A 17,108-nucleotide genomic window follows, 5' to 3' on the forward strand; every position below is an offset into this window, starting at 1 on the left:
AACTGGAATACTTTCTGGGAGGTTCTCAGTTCAGAAATAGTGGAGCAGATGAACCAATGTAAGAACAGAGGCACTTCCAGTGGCATATGCAGTAAAATTAGCAGATCAGGCCTCCAACTTCCCATTCTGCCAATATCATGTCTTACTAACAAGGATGCTTTGCATATTGTTCTGACGTGATTGGACAAGAGGTTAAAGTAAAATGAAATAAAGTGTATGAATGATAAGAATGCAAATGCTGAAAATTTAGTCATTTTAGATAATGTTTTAACTTTTCTTTTTAAGGGTACAGTTTTACTAGCTTCTACCCTGTTTGTCATAAAAGGTAATAGACATTGTGAAGATTAGGTAAGATACGGTGAAAAATGTACGAAAATTTACCATGTTCTACGTAGCCAACTGTGAAGTTTATTGTTAATAAAATTTAAAAAAAAGAGGCTCAAATCACAGCTGAGCCCTTTGTCTCTAGACCAAGCAGAAAATAAAACTTTGACAAAACCCCATGAGAAATTCTTTAAATCCCTTCCCCTTTTATCTCTGCTTCTTTGCCTGGAAACTAATTCATGCTTATTGGAGTTGAAATTCTGCTGGTCTGTCAGCCAGTCAGCATCTGAAAGAAGCGGTGATATTTCAGAACTTCCTGTTTGTTTTTTCTTTTGTTGTGCATTACTAAAACATGACTGGTTTTATCTGTTCAGAGCTTTGTTGTGTGCCATGAACATCCCTCTTTGTACTATCAGATTAGTTTTATTGGGGGATCAAAGTTAAGTGTTTTTCTGTGATTTTTAAATATTCCAGGTATGGAAGCTCAGTTAATAGAAGATAGATATTCAGGTGACTCCTCAGAAATTAGGACAAATACACTAATCTTATGCTAGCTAAGTATTTAGCTCATTTTCTCATAAGATTTTTAGATAATGGCGACTAACTTTGCCTTGAAATTGCTAATTCAAAAAAAGTGCCAGAATGTGCAGGACTTTGAAGCTGAAATTTGTAGGGGTTTGAAGGTTATTAAAAGTGTATGTGGTTTCTAAGCTTTGCCTGTTTCAGGGATATTGAGGGATTATACATTGTTTATCAAAGCTGTTACATATTTGCAAAATGTTTAATTAAATCAAATTTCTGGTTTTGCATTTGTTGACAAAATGCTTTGGCCAAGAGAAGATCCCTAGTTGTTTTCTGAGTGTCTTCAGATAGCTTGAGCTTGTCTCAGAGCCATCAGTACTAGTGAGGAAGTCTGCAGCCAGTCCCGCTGTGTCGGGTAGCATAATTTTTGGAAACCCTCTCATTGATGGAGTAACGGTTCTCTCACCAGAAAGAGGTGCTATACCATCATGGTAAAGGATGGGGACGAGGGGCAAGCCAGGTAGTTACTGTGCTGGAAAACTGCAACCTAGAAATTACTGTTGTGACTCATTAGATGATTTCATCTGGAAACAGAATAATTATATCCTGTCCCCACCTGTTTTACTTAGGAGAAGGACTTGAACCACTAGCGTGTTTGACAGCTAGGTGACCTTTTAGTGAAGTACACGGCTGCGTCAGCTCTGGTTCAACAATAGAAGAGCATGAATTCATTTAATACCAGTATTACGCTGGAGGTCCTGCTATCCTGGCTTGATCTTTGCTTTGGTTTCCATTTGTGTTTTAGTGCTATGCTTGTAGCCTGTGTGCTGGATACAAAATTGTGGGACACATCTCATCAGTCCTGTCGGTGGAGAGATGCTTCCCATTTCATGAGACTTTAGACTCAAACCTGATTTCGTTAGTTAAGACCTGATATTCCCCAAATTGCCTAATCCATGCATGGCTGTTAGACAGTGGTGAAGGTGACACAGCTTCCATCAACATGTGCTTGAGAAGCATTGATGTATCACTGTGACTGGAGCATCAGTGGGTCCCATTTCAGTGGTCTGCTGTACTGTGCAATGATTGACATGCCTCACGTGAAATGCCTGGTTTCATTTTGGACTTTGGCTCTTTACAAAATCATCTCGGTTGAAAAGACTTTGAAGATCATCCAGTCTAACCATTAACTTCACACTGACTTTTCAAAACTCCACCATATTCCTAAGCACTTTCATTGCAGCCTACACCATTACGGTGAAGTTCTGCATTATCCTGCAGGATGGTGGGAAAACTGGACATGTGGGGTTCTCCTTAAGAGTATTTTCAAGCAAAATGAGTGCTTACTGCTGAGAATTAATGTAAGCCAAAATGCCTTGCTAACATTTTTTTTTGTCTTGCTTTTCATCTTGCTAAACATTTTTTTTTACTGAGAATAAATTAGGTCAGTATCAATGTAGCTTCTGGAGTGTGCAGACACAGCTGAAGGTTGGTGCTTTGGTGAAGAAGAAAGGAGTTTGAAGATAAGATGGTAATAAATAAGACAGTTGGGGCCTATTCGTGAAGATAACAGAAACAAGGATGGGACAAATTAAAACAAACCAGCTCAAGACACAGCTGCACAACACCTCCTAAACAGACCTTTGTGAGCATGTGTGAGCACGGAGGGAACTAGCAGACACAGTGAGGAAGACTACGACGAGCACCAGGGACCCCTGGAGACCACCACCCACCAGGAAAGCACATGTGTAATTAGGATGCAGATATTGTAATTAGTTCCAGGAAATCTAATGCATATGTAACTAATTTCTCACCAAAGTTATGAATATGTATAATGGCCCTGTGTATTAGCTACTACTTATAGATCTGGGGCACACTCACCTTTCTGAAGCTATTCTGCTTTCTAACACTCCAAAATGAGTCTTAGAGAGTTCCTCTGCCCGCTTTTACGGTAACATTATGTGCTGATTTCCAGTAAGTCTAACCTGCAGTGAGGAGTATGGCTGTACAAAAAATCCTATGTGTAGAGGAAAGGGAGAATATGCAGCAAGCAAAAAAAGAAAAATTAAGCACAGAAGAAAGAAGATAAATGAGTACAGTGAGGTAAAAAAAATATATATATATATTTATCTGTGTGTCACTGTGACAGCTGCTAAACAGATGCTTGAAACAAAGGAAGAGAGGAAAAGCTCAGGGAAGTTTGTGTTACATTTATTAATATGCCTGCCTTGCATTGTGTTCCGTGGCAGAAAAGGTCTATGGGCATGACTGACTGGAGGAGAGGGAGTTAGGCTGAAAAGACGTTTCTTTTTACTTGAGCTGTCTACACATCTGCATGCTCCGTACAGCCATAGGCCTTCAGATCTCTGCCCACAAGAGAGTGGTGTTGAGCCATCCACTTCCATACCAGGTATGAGGGTTCAGTTTACAGGGTTTTTTTAATGTGAAGTACTTTTTAACCTCAGTGCTAGTTCTGACTCAGAAATAAAGTTTGACTTTTCCATCAGCTATGCTTTAACCTGAAATGAAAAAATGCAAGCAAATTGGTATTCAAGTGGAGTTTTTAGAGTAGATAAAGAAACTGCATGTACACTGGCTACTGCATCACCCTCTGCAACTCCCTGCCAGGAGGGTGCAGAGAGGGGGGATGAGTCTCTGGAGCCAAGGAGCCAGCGCCAGGCCCCGAGGGAATGGCCTCAAGCTGCCCAGGGCAGGGTCAGGCTGGCTCTGAGGAAGGATTTCTTTGCAGAAGGGGCTGTTGGGTGTTGGAATGGGCTGCCCAGGGCAGGGGGGGAGTCCCCATCCCTGGAGGGGTTGAAGAGTCGGGTTGACCCAGCGCTGAGGGATCTGGTGGAGTTGGGAATGGTCAGTGTGAGGTTCATGGTTGGACTGGAGGAGCTTCAAGGCTTTTCCAACTGAGACGATTCTGTGATATTGTACCTAGCTTATGTGTCCCTGCTTTTTCTTTTTTTACTGGAGGGGAGAAAAAAGAACAAAACAACAGACATGAAACAGTTTAAGCCTGATTACAGTCAGGGCTGATCATGCAGTGCGGATGTGCATGTGCCGTGGCTTCCCAGGTTGTTGCAGATCATAGTCTGCCAGATGGTGTTGATAGGGCTCTAAGCATATCTCTGGTTGCCTGTTAGTTATTAATTAACAGCTGATCAGGAAATTAAGGGAAGTCTCTGTGCAACTTCCTTACCAAATGCTGCACCTGAAGGCTTTTGTGAGCCTGTGAAACAGCCTTCATTTAGGCTATCTATATTTAGGCTATCTAGATTCTCAAAAGACCACAACCTGTAGCAGCTCCCATTGGAAATGTTGGCAAGTACCACTTGTCCTTTCCAATTCAAAATAATAGCTTGGGTTGGTGTGGACCATAGAGGCATTTCATGGGGAGTTTAATTTTCTTGAGAGTTAACCAGCTAGGAAAACTGATTGGAGACAGTGCTGGGGAAAGGAGGCAGCTGGTGCCTCTGACCTGCTCTGTTCAACCTCACTTCAGCTGCGTTGCACCAAAGGAATACTGTGAGGGGTTTTCTGGGCCTTATTCTTGAGGAGGCAGGAGAATATCTAGGTATGCTGGTGTATGGCCAGTCTTTAGGCACCTTATGGTTGCTATTCTGATAGGGAAGTTTGCCCAAGCATTTTTGCATGCATTGCTTTCTAAATTGGTTTATCTACTGAAAATAAATCACTGATAATTTATATACACATATGTTACATCCTCTGGACTATGTAATATTAGTACATTATTCCTTCCTTCTCTTTTACCTCAAAAGAAAGAAAACTTTACTGCCTTCTGAAGGCTCCTTGTTCTGAATTTGTTCTGAAATTTTTATACTCTTAAAAATTTAATTTCAGCACAGCTTTTTTGACTCTAAAAGCTGCCTTTCTAAATTAGAGATCAGCAATTTCCGGACTTCTTTCAAGATTAGCAAGCATCTCTTCAGGTGGAGCATAATAATAAATGCATATGAGCTGGTGATGTATCTTTTGTAACTCATCTATCTCCTAAGAGGTTTTTCAGTGAAAAATCTCAACAGTGTGGCATATCATTAAAGAGATTTGAAAAATCAGAAAGACTAATTAAAAAGTCATCCTATGTGTTCTTTTTAGCCTGTTACTTAGTCAGATCTGCATCTAAAAATGGGTTCAAGAGCTATACAGACCATGTGGTTTCACGGTTTATCTTATGCTCTAGTCCAGAAGCCCTCCATCATCAGTGTTTTATTCCATATAGCAGGAGTTGTGTCTACTTGCACATTATAATTCCTTTACGTTATTAACGTGGCATTTTCCAATCCTTCAGCCATCTCAATTTGTCAAAACCTTATATTGCTTTTTTAAAATATTGCTGCTCTTTATTTCTTGTTCTACCTTTATTAAACACTGTACTGAATGTATTCCTGCTTATGATTTTCATGATGCGTGAGAAGAGAACAAGTGCTAACCAGGACTATTGTTGCCTGAATGTATGGACATGAATCACACTTACAGTGTATGGGAACTGACTCCGAAATGGTCCAAGGCTCTGATGAGGCTGCCCGTGTGCTGCTGCTAAATCAGGCTTTCATCTTTCAAGGTGTGATGCAGTTAGTGTATTAGAGACTCTCATCCTGTGTCCTGTGAGCTGCTGCGCTGGGCTGTGTCATGTTTGACCACATTGCCTATATAAGCTGAAATTAAATGTTTTAAAAAGAGGGAGAGAAATAAACATCTTTCCCAGCCGGGGAACATTTGAGTCCCGTTGGGGAGGAGCTATTTTAAAGTTCAGACTGAGGGATGGCTATTTTTGCCCTTCAGCCAGACAGACTCAGCTAATGCTCTGTATTGTTCAAAATGTTTTGTTGACCAAATTCTTTAAAAGAAGAAAAAAAACGGGAAAAAGTCCTTAAACCAGCAAGAGGTAAACATGGCTCTAAACTGAAGAGATCTTATCTGTACCTGAACCCTTCTGTAGTTTGAGGCTGCGGAGATGTGCTTTGTCTTGCCATATTATTCAAGGGTGCATTTGCTTTAATAAAGAGACACACAGATTGAGGTCAGCATGGCTATTTTAAGGACAGTTCTGCTGGAAGTACCCATTTTTTACAAGTCATGCAGTCTCCAAGTGTGGCTCAGAAGTTGGTGGTTATTTCACTTAACCATTTCAGACACGTTGTGCAGTTAGAGGCTATTGGGGAAGCATAATGCAGAAGCAGACAGTTACACAGCGGAGTCTGCAGTCCGAATAACACTGGATGATGCTGTGGCTCATCTACCTCGTTGCTGATGTTTCACCAAGTACTTGCCATAAGACTGCCTGTGCAGATGGATTTAAGTCTTGGGATGAGGGGGTCAAACACATTTTGTGTTACGGATGGATGCTGTTTCATTTGCTATTGAACCTGATGGCCCCATGAGGTGGCTCTGCAGCTGTGTGGGAACACCATCTAAGTGGAGAAAAAAGCCATATCCACTTGTGATGGGAAAGTTGATGTAAAAAGCCTGTCAAGACTCACAAAGGAGTTTGTCAAGTCTGTTTATGTAATGAGTGATGACAAGCAGCAAAGCCTTTGTACATAAGGAGACAAAAATTGTGCAACATTGCCCTTGTTGATTCAGGAACAGCATGGGCTTAGCCTGGAGTATCAACATCTGTCGTGGTCCTGGTTCTGCTGCTGATATTTCATATAGCCTGTAAGTGGCTTGTTTCAGCTCTGATGCTGGCTCCCTCTTGCTCAAAAAACAAAGCATGGTTTTGTATAGCTAAACAAGCCCTGCCCTGCCCCTGGGCCCCTCTTACCCTGCCTCCAAGGCAGCATTTCAGGGAGCTTCCCTCCCTGCTGGGGGCTCCGGGATGGCAGCTCTTGTGGTTTTTTTCACTTGGCTTGAGGGGCAACTAGGCTTTTCCTTGGAGAGGACAGCTGTTCTCAGGGGTTTGCAGGGCACTGGAGGGTTTCAGATCCACTGCAGCATTGTGCCCCCAGCTTCTGCCCTGGGTGACTGCTCCTCTCTTCCCTCAGGTTTTACCCTTGCTACGTGCATCCTCGACTATATGCAATTGCATTTTCCTCAAATAGAAATAAATACTGAGGAGCATGTGTTATTTGTGACAGCATATGAAGGTCAGGCTCCTATCTGCATGTGTGATGTCTCACTGCTTACAGCCTCTCGCAAGACAAAGAAGTGTCTGTGGGTGGGTGGGTGTAATGTCTGTTGTTCAGCAAGCAACGGGTTTAAAAATACCACTTGTGAATTACCTGATGGGAGCAGTTTTAGAAGGCAGTCCACGCCTGGCACATTTTAGTTCTCTGGTAGGAAAGATATTTGAAGAGATGTTTATATTTCAAAACAAAATGAACTAAACGTGAAGAGAACTGGACACTGAGAGGGGATAAATATGTTGTGAACTCAGACAGCATCAGTTTTCATTGCAGACCCAATGCCTCTTCAGGGTAGCTCAGGTCATGGGATTTGTACTGGGGAGAGGGAGCAAAGGGATGATGGGGTGAGCTGGGAGGGGAATAAGCAGGCAGCCTACTTTTCACAGGGTGACAGGGGCCTTCTCCTAGAAGGGAGGATTGAGGAGAGGGAAAGACTCTTGCCATAAGATGGCCATCGTCTCTAGCTCCTCCAGCACCAGAAACCCATGGGGTCACTTCCCCTCTAGGCAAAGGTTTGGGGTTAGTAAAGGCACAACGTAGTTGAGCTGGTTTAAGGAGTGTGTCTGACTGGTCTTCAGTCAATTCCTTGGATTTTTACAGATTCTTTTTTATGGGTTCTAAACTATTTTTTGAGTGAGAGCTTTGTGGACATTGTGTTTACTCTGGACATTCAATATGTGTCTCACGTAGTGAAACTTTGATTTCTATTTATTTAATTTGCTTGTTATTTACTTTTATTTGAAGAGATTTGTTCAGTCATTTCCTTGCCATTGCAGAAACTCCTTGGTAAGTTATACAGTATATAACAGTACTGTTATAAAAGTGTTTCCATTGCCTTTTGCCTAAATGAAGTAAGGATAAGGGAGTAGAGCATTCTGTTGATAGCCCTTTTTTATGTGTCTGTTTCATTATGTTTTATTTAAAAGGTTTTAGACATCTATCTTTTAATCAAAGACTGGTATTCATTTCTAAGTACCCTTCTCTAGTGCTATAGCAACAACTTCCTGTCTGAATGGAGTTACGCTAATTTCAGTGCTGAAAATCCAGAAATAGATGTGGGGAGAGGAATCAAATTATAGTTTTACCATGGGATGAGGTGGTGGGAAGGAGAAGGATGCTGCACCTTCTCCCTGCGTGGGCATGGCTGCCTGTCTCTCTGTGCCTAGAGGGAAGTAGGATGTAAACTGGGAGCAAACAGACCACTGTGTGGAGGCACCACCTTGCAGGGAGCTGTGACTGTCACCTCCGTTCCTCCAGAAATTCAGTTCTTGAGGTCCACAGCCAGAAAAAAGCACTGTCAGCAGCACCACACATTGTGGAGCAAGAGCTCCACGGCCGTCACATCAGGATCGAATCATTACAGAAAAGGAAAGAAATAATAATAATTTAGAATATTTCTGCAGGTAAAATTCTCACTACTTTACATTTGCTATCTTCTTTGTTGCCCCTAAAGCCAGAAGCCCAGGCATAAACATCGGTGAGCTGTGCATAGATAGCCAAGGGGTCTGCAGTGCCCACTCCATGCCCATCTCTTGCCCCCAGCATCGCGTCCTGCACCTCCATCATGGGAGAATTTCCCTGCGCGGGCAGCATCGCTGCGTTGGTGTCATGGTCATAAGCACCTGGACAACTAGAAAAATGGCCATCACAGCCAAACCTAGTACAGCACACATGGCTGGTGGGTCAGGAAAAGCTCAGGCAGAGCAAGCCTGGCTGGTGTCAGTCCCCAGTCTGTGCCAGCTCCACAAAAAGCTTATGGCTGCTGCTGGCAGTGGCAATGCCATGCTGCAGGGCTGCCCTGCTACAGTACATGGCCAGCATGGGCGGGTTCTGCTAACAGATCTACTCTGGAAAGTAGATTTTCTCGAAAGGTTCACAGAAATGAGTGGTTTTTGATGATGGCTGTTCAAGTGCACTGTTTGTGTTAATGCTCGGCCAGGTCTCACGAACTTTAAGTTTTCTTTTCATTAAAGGGAAAAAAACATTAGGAGGAGAATCAGACCAAAACTTCCCTTTGTTCACAGAATCACAGAATCATCATGGTTGGGAAAGGCCTTGAAGCTCCTCCAGTCCAACCATGAACGTCACACTGACCGTTCCCAACTCCCCCAGATCCCTCAGCGATGGCTCAGCCCGACTCTTCAACCCCCCCAGGGATGGGGACTCCCCCCCTGCCCTGGGCAGCCCATTCCAACGCCCAACAGCCCCTTCTGCAAAGAAATCCTTCCTCAGAGCCAGCCTGACCCTGCCATGGCGCAGCTTGAGACCATTCCCTCGGGGCCTGGTGCTGGTTCCTTGGCTCCAGAGACTCATCCCCCCTCTCTGCCCCCTCCTGTCAGGGAGCTGCAGAGGGCCAGGAGGTCTCCCCTCAGCCTCCTCTTCTCCAGACTGAACCCCCCCAGTTCCCTCAGCTGCTCCCCAGCAGACCTGTGCTCCAGACCCTGCCCCAGCTCCGTTGCCCTTCTCTGGATACGCTCGAGTCATTCTATGGCCTTTTTGTAGTGAGGGGCCCAAAACTGAACACAGGAACTTTTATTTATTTTTCTGTTATGTGTGACTAGATGTTGGAGGGGATGAAAAGATTTGAGCTTGCCAGCTGGAGCACATTAGTCATGTGAAGAGATGACAGCTGTGGGCATGGGCAAGATTTGAGTGTGGGCTGGGTGGTGAAGTGCTTAAGACCACAATGCTGAGAGGAGTACAGGTGAGATGGATCAGCTCTTGTGATTCTGGCCTGATTTTTTTCAGCGAGGAGTGCCAGGCCCTGATGAAGACAGAGGATGCCCTGACACATAAGCTGGAGTGATGCTTCCAGGGATGTTCCCGCCCCACGTGGTTGGGTGGACGGAGGAAGTCCTTTCATGGCTCTGCACTCCTATTTGGGCTGCTTCTGGAGAGGTGCCTGGCGGAAGACAGAGGTGGTGATGCCATTTCCTTGTAGAAAGCCACATAGTGTACCGTGTAATTACATCTGGGCAGAGCAGGGCTGCTCCCACGGCACAGGCACCTTACAGTTAGCATACGTGACTTGAGAAGGCAGGTAGTGCTAGACCTTGCAGACATTTCATGAGGCACAAATAATAGAAACCCTCAGGAAAGTTTTTGTCAATGACTTGAGCCCTGAAGTTGCTAAAAGAAAATAATGGCAAGGGAGTGTCATGTACCTGCTCCAGCTGTGGGACTGTACAGATTTGGAACAGGCAGCGGTTCTCAATCCTGCCTTCCCCTGCCAGTACTTTGCCTGCATTTGTTTGCATCTGTCTTCCCTGCTTGGTTATCAGATGTATCTCTACATCTTTTTGTTTGTGACTGGCTACACAAAAATGTGAATTCCGTGCATAAGGGTTATTGCTTATCCCCCCGTATTCATTTCTTACGAGTGGGTTTATTTTAAGATTTCTGCTTCTGTTATCTCCTATGCAGTATCCTTCTATGCGTTCATCATGCAGAAAAAAACATTGTGTGACAAAAGGGGTTTCCAGGGGTAATAGTGAAGAGGAAATAGCCTGAGTCAAATGGTTGTGATTAGCACGTGCAACCACACATACTCCTTTGAGGTGTACCATCGAATTCAGCTGGAAGTTTAACAGAGTGTGAATATACTTGTCCAGCAGAATCAGTCTGTTGTGTAAGACTTCAGTCTGTCATTTACAGCGCGCTTATTTAAGTTGATTGGTACAGAATTACAAAGAGCAACTGGGGGGGAAAAAAAGCTTTATTCATGAATAGATCAAATGAGGATGAAACTGTCACGTTGTTGAGACTGAACAATTGATTCAGCCCTATAACCAGTATTTGGATCAGATAGATTCCTGGGGTGAATAGATAGCAGATCTTCTAAATCTAGCTCTTAAAAGCAGTAAGATTCAATTCCTGTTGCAGTCCATGCGAATGTGGAGCAGAAATGCAGGTTCCTGTCTCAGAATTGGGGGTAGCTGCTGCCGAGTTCTGGGGCGATGTTCCTGAGCTGCCTTTCAGTGTGCTGGCAGTGCACTGGGCAGAGCCTCCCCTGGAAATGCACAGTGCAGGCAGGAGAAGTGCTGTGCCTTTCTGGCTGGCAAGGGCAGAAGGACAGCCGTGGGGCTCCTTAGCTATTGCAGAGCTGTAGGCTTCACGCCTGCCTAGAGCATTTGTGGGTAAGCAAGGATGCGTTTGGATTCCTCCTCCTCTGTCCTTCATAATCCAAGGAAGCAGGCAACTTTGGACTTTGTATTCTCCTGCCTCTTCTGCCCTGAGCATCTTTTCCTGGAAGGTTTGACTCCCTTCTCTGCCGTGGGATGAGCAGTTCGGCTGTGTGCAGTGCGGGTGCTCAAAGTGGAGCTTATGTGGTCCTATAGTTGGGCTTGCTTTGAACAGTGAGGGCTTAATTACTCTGTAAGCACAGAAGGAATGCTGCATATAAAGAAACAGGTCTTCTTGGCAGTTGGAAAGCACTTCTGCTCTCCCAGAGATTTAATGTTTTCTGTCTGGCTTTTATTTTCTGTGATTGTATTCGTTGAGAGTTCTCTGGTTTGGGGGGGGGTTGGATTTGGCTTGTTTGGATTTTGATAGTGGTTTGGGTTGGGTTTTGGTTCTTTTGTGTTTGTTTTTTTAAAAAAAAAAAAAAAGTCATTAATATTTTGAAGATATAAAAAAAATATGAGTAAGACTAAGGAAAAGCATGTTGTCAGCATTAGGGGAGAACATCTCAACTCAAGAATTTCAGGGATTTAGCTCATTGCAAACTGGACAAACCTGGAGATACAATTCTATCACCACAAACCAGACCCCTCTTTCCAATGGGACCATCTGCAAGGAGTGTGCAGACCTTGTCACAGCAGATGCGACTTTAACTATGGGGCAGGCTTTCCCCTCACAGGGTTAGTCAGGCTGAAGGCTGGCCTGCCCCAGCTCCCAGCTGCTCAGCATCTTGGCAAGATGAAGCTCGTAGTGGAGAAAACTGGCTTCTGTCCTCTGGAGGTATGAGCCAAATTGCTGCTGGTCTCTTGCTCAGGGCTGCATTGATGGTGTCTATCCAGCTTTTCCAGGCTCCTGGGGGACTGTGGTAATGCTTCCTGTCCAGCTATGCCGAGCAGTGATAAATTTAGACCAAGTGAGCCATAATGACAGTATAGGATTTGGAGAAGTGCTGACCACCCTCCAGGAGGAGGGTCTGGTTCTCCATACAGACATCTTCATCCCTCAAGCTGCCAACGCTGTCCTGACCTCTCTGCCCACTCCAGGCAGCCTGTGCCTCTGCATCACCCGTTTGCACTCGTCATTTCCTTCTGATGGGTTTTTTCCCTCCAACAAGAAATCAGGGGTACTGCGAACCATTTATAGACATCTAACAGGCATGCACCGTGCAGCTGGCTGCACTTCAAACCTGCAGCTTGGAGCAGGTCACCCCAAGCTGCCAGCTGATGCCAGGGCAGAGCCAGCCCCAGCTCACTGCCGTGTTTTATTTCCCGAGGGTACTTACATCACGCTGCTTAGCTGGTGTCTGGCACAGGTCTCTGAAATTCCACTTGGAGCGGGGCCAAGCGCAGGGAGATGGCTGGGTCTGTTATTGTTCCATTTCCAGCTTGTTATTGACAAATACTTACTGCTCCCACCTCCCAGGGGACCAATTTCTGAGCAAGGAATGATTGGAGGAGATTCTGTGCTCTGAATGAAATTTTAGGAGCTGTAATGATCCCACTGCTGTTGCTATGATTACTGCTGTCAGTGCTGAGCTGTTGACAGCCCGGTCACACCAGGGCTGCCCGGTGCCCGCAGTGTCAATACCGCTCCCCATTGCGGGGCAGAGCGGGGTGTCTGTCCCTGCCCTTATTTTGACCAAGGGCAGCAAGCTGCAGTAGTGCCTGCATGCAGGAAAACATGTTAGATCTGACAGTGGCCAGACGGAAGCTAGGCACCTGGTCCACAGCTGATGAAGTCATGGCCTCAGATTAGTGAATTCAGCCAATTTCTCTGATAAATATGGATTTACAGGACCTGAGAATCTGGTCACGCACAGAGATGAGCACAAGGTACCTGCCCAGCCACAACTTCCAGCTGTGATGGGCGCAGTGCAAATACCAATAATTTCTCCATGCATTTTACCCCAGCAATGACTAGAAGCACAAACTGCAAAGCAGTGCAGAGCAGGTACAATGCTTGCGAGCCTTCGTCCAAACAGTTTGTCAAGGCAATGTGCTGGTTTTTGTGGCTCCCCTGCCCAGAAGAGGCTGGAGCCATGCATGTGGAGACAGCGGTGAGGAGCGATAGGGGCTGCAGAGGAACCAACCTTGTTCTGTTCCCAAAAATGTAGGTGCAAGGGACTGAGAAGCCTCATTTATACTCCCCAGCCACAGCAGGCATTTGGGAAGGGGCTTTTGCATCTGATGGTTGCCTGAAAATCAGCAGCTGGCAATAGGAGCGTAACCAGTTATTCACATGTAGTGGTTTCAGCTCCCCTAAGAGAAATGGGGCTGGCCCTTGTTAGGCAAGAACATCTCGTGTCTGGAAAAAGTAATCACAGTGTTACTCCCATAGTTGTTTTTAATTTTGAGAGTTAATTGCTTTTCTCTGCACGGAGTCCTTACTGTCCAGCTCATCTGCCTGCAGCCTCCAGGAGAGATGGGGGTGGCTATACAGCTCTGGTTTTGGCAAATGCCTCTGCATGGCATTTTCTTCTGAGGGAAGAACATTTGTGAAGAGCCTGGAGCCAGTTGCTGAGAGGAGGGCGGTATAAAAGTGCTAGAAGAAAGTGAAGGGAGCGTGGGGCTTGCATGGGAGGAGGGGAGAGAAGAATTTCGGGAACTTGCCTTGCATGTCTGTTGGAAGGAGAACGGTGGATCTTGTTGGTAAGACAAGATCAGCATGCCAGTCGCCTTCCTTTGGCGGTGTCATAGAGACTTCAAACAGTCTGCGATGTGTTTCAGCCTGAAATAGGGCAAATGTTTGGCACCTTAAAAGTGCTTGTTTTCTCTGGCTGTAAAGGAAACTCCGGAGTAGACACCTAAGGGTGGGTGAATGATCCTCCCCCTGTGGTCTCAGGGAGCTGTTGGTCTTGTGCAGCGGGCTAGCATTAGGAGGGCCCCGTGTGTGTCTGTAATTCAGGACTCCAGAACTCAGGCTCCTGTGATGTTGTTTGTTTGATCTTTTTTTTTTTTTTTCCAGTGAGGAGAAATAGCAAATTCTAAAGGCTTAGCATTAACCAAACTTGTGCATGCCTCCGAGCTGTGAAAAATCACAATGGTAACTTCCATCTGCTGTATATCACAGTGTTTGTATCTTTGAGGCTTGCTGCCAGGAGGAGCTGAATTATCAATGCTGATCTTCAAACACCTAAAATGTTATCATTAGCTACTGCATTGTGTGTCACGTTAATGCTATGAAACACGGGTAATACTTACTCAGACTTCAGGGAACAGGCACAATGTCTTTGCTCAGATCCCTTGGATGTGCAGAGGAGCCAAAGCCAGGCTGCTTCTGCCCCCTTCACCCTCAGCTGCCAGCTGTGGTCCATCCACCTGCAAAGCAGGTAGCAATGTGGGAACTGGATGGTTTGCAAGGCTGAGCATCCTTTTTTAGAGGAGCAGTGTGGGAATGAGTCCCTTGGGATCAGGCGCTGACATTCCTGATGCTGACATGGCAGATATGGGAGAAATTAATATTTAGGAAGCAAGGTTTTTCCTGCCTGCTTCCAACTGAAAATGCAGCACCTGTCACCAGTAAGCGCTCAGCAAAGGGATTAGGATTTGGATCTGAGCGTAAGGCAGGAGCTGTGTTGAGTGCTTGGGAAAGGGCCGAGAATGTGTGTCTTGAGTCCTGCTCTCATCCTAGTCTCTCCTGTTCCAGTTTGTTCACTGATCCTTTTCCTTTTGATGCTGCCGTCAGAACCTGTATAATGAGGAGAGAAGTGCACCAGCAACATAAATACTGTGAAAATACCTTGGACGGAAGAAAAAGAGGGAACAGTGGTTTTTTGGAACAGTATTAATTTCTTGAGTGTTCGATGCTGAGATGACTCAATTGGCAGAGGAGACCAGCTGTTAGGCTGTCAGCTTGCTCTCTGCAGTGCCAGCTTCTCTCTTGGTTTTGGCATCTCTGATCTGTCCTGTTGTCTGTGCTCATACCTTGTCTCTGTCCTCATGAACACAACAAAGTTCAACTTGCCAAATAGAAAAGGGATATTCCTGCATCTTTCTACTAGCCCTGCCAATCCTCTCATCTCTGACTCAGCCACCTCCTCCTGGCCAGCCTGAGGGTTTAGCTGGGCCACGTTTACCCCAACTTCCTTGCCCCTCTGCTTCCCATCCTGTCCATCTCCAGGGCCCAAGCATCTCAGGAGAGTAGGACTTGGGGAAATGCACAGTTGCATTTTAAACACCAGTCAGACAGCCACTTCCCCCACCCTCAGTCCATTTCTCACCTCTACTGTAACAACAAAATTCCTAAATATCATTGTTTTGGTTTTGGGTTTTTTTAAAGGTTTATCTTAAGGTTACAATGTGTATGCTGGGGTTTCCTTTCCTTGCAAAACAAAGGCAGAGCTGCCCTGGCAGTCTGACAGATGCTGTGTGATGTTATCTGGAGGGGATTTGGGCGACAGACCTTGGTCTTTCGACCCAGGGCTACTGGAGATCACAGGGACTTGGGGTCAGGTCTGGGTGCTAGCAGCAAGCTGTCTTGGGTGCGCTGGTGCCACGGGCATTTTGGGGCCACCAGAAGGGAGGGAGGTGACCTGGGGGTGGGTGGCCACTGGGGCAGAGTGGCCTGTGTTATAAAAAAGGTAGATATGCACAGCTCGGTGTTTATCCCCTTCTTGCACAGCGGTGCTTGGACGTGAGGCAGCACCAGGTCTTTGAGGGCTGAGTTAAATGCAGGTCTGACATTAAAAAAAAAAAAACAACAAAGCATGGTAATTGTTGGAGGTGCCTAAAAAAGGTTGACAATGTGAACTCATATCTGACTGGGGACAGGGGTATAATTTTGTCTCAGGTCAAGAGGAAAATATATCCCACAGTATCTGTGGCAGGGTAGGGAAGAAGAGAGAAAACATCTGCTGAAGAGTGTGTGTGTGTGTGTGTGAGCAGCTTCAGGGTGCCCGTCTTGAAGCCAAGGGGCTGTGGGGAGAGCAGTGGCGCCTGGGCAGCACTGGGGCCTTTCTGCATGGGGGGCAGGAGGAAGGAGAAAAAAGATGCTCATCACACTTGGCACCTGCATGGTCTTTGCACAGTCCTCACCGGGGAGACACACAAGGTCCCCTGGCGAGTAATGATGGGGGAAAAAGGCAGGAGATTTTGGAGGATGACTTTAAGCAGGCATCCGCAACAGCAGACTGACATGTCTGGTTTCACAAGATGCTCTGTTGAGCTGTGGTGCTGTCACAGCGTGGGGGATGCTTTCTGAATGCTGTTGTCTGTGTATGATACATCCCAGACAAAGTCAGATAATCTGCAGTTTACAAAGCCCTTGTGTCAATCCTGAGTCTCCTCAGGTTTCCTTCACTTATTTTGCAGCACCAGCGTGTCCTGTGAATCCCTGTGAACCTGCAGCCCTTGCCGTGTCCTCTGGGCTGTGCCCCCACCTTGGAAATTTGGGGTCCCTGTACCAAGGGGCTGTTGCAGGGGACTGACTTGCCAGGGCTTTACAGCAGGGCAGGCCAGAAGCCCTTTGAAAGCTTTTGAAACCTTCTGAAACCTTGCTGAAGGTGAACCTTGTTTCATGGGCTTCCCCTGCCGCGGCAGCCCCCGAGTGGGGCTCTGCTGTCTGAAAGCCTCTTTATTTTACCCAGGGCAGCAGAAACACCTCCTCCCCGCAGGGAAGGACGTGCAAACACTCCTCACAGTGCATCAACGCTGTCATTTACGCTTCCCGACCCAATAAAACACCCATAGGCATGCTCCTCCTGGTCCCCTCTCCCCGTGGCTGTGCCCATCACCCGCGGCGTGGGTGCAGGGAGAACCTGGCTTGCAGAGCCCAGACACGCGTCCTACTTCAAAGCATCCTATTTGCATTTGCGGGGTGTTTTTATTAGCAGAGAGGAGGTGTTGCGGGCACAGAGGATTTAGTAACAGCCAAATACAGGCAAGGAAGTCACTCTCCTTCCGCCCAGGATGGGGCAGAGGGAAAAGCTGGGTG

The 17,108-nt window shown here is 46.0% G+C and overlaps 1 protein-coding gene across 1 annotated transcript in view; it reads left to right on the plus strand.

The window, feature by feature from the left end:
• LOC113479585 (AF4/FMR2 family member 1-like) overlaps positions 1–17,108 on the plus strand; it is a 320,468-nt gene that overhangs the window by 98,038 nt on the left and 205,322 nt on the right. The gene's annotated exons all lie outside the window — the stretch shown is intronic.

The sequence above is a fragment of the Athene cunicularia genome (assembly GCF_003259725.1).
Source record: "Athene cunicularia isolate RWA chromosome 4 unlocalized genomic scaffold, athCun1 chr4_part2, whole genome shotgun sequence".
Lineage (NCBI taxonomy): Eukaryota > Metazoa > Chordata > Aves > Strigiformes > Strigidae > Athene > Athene cunicularia.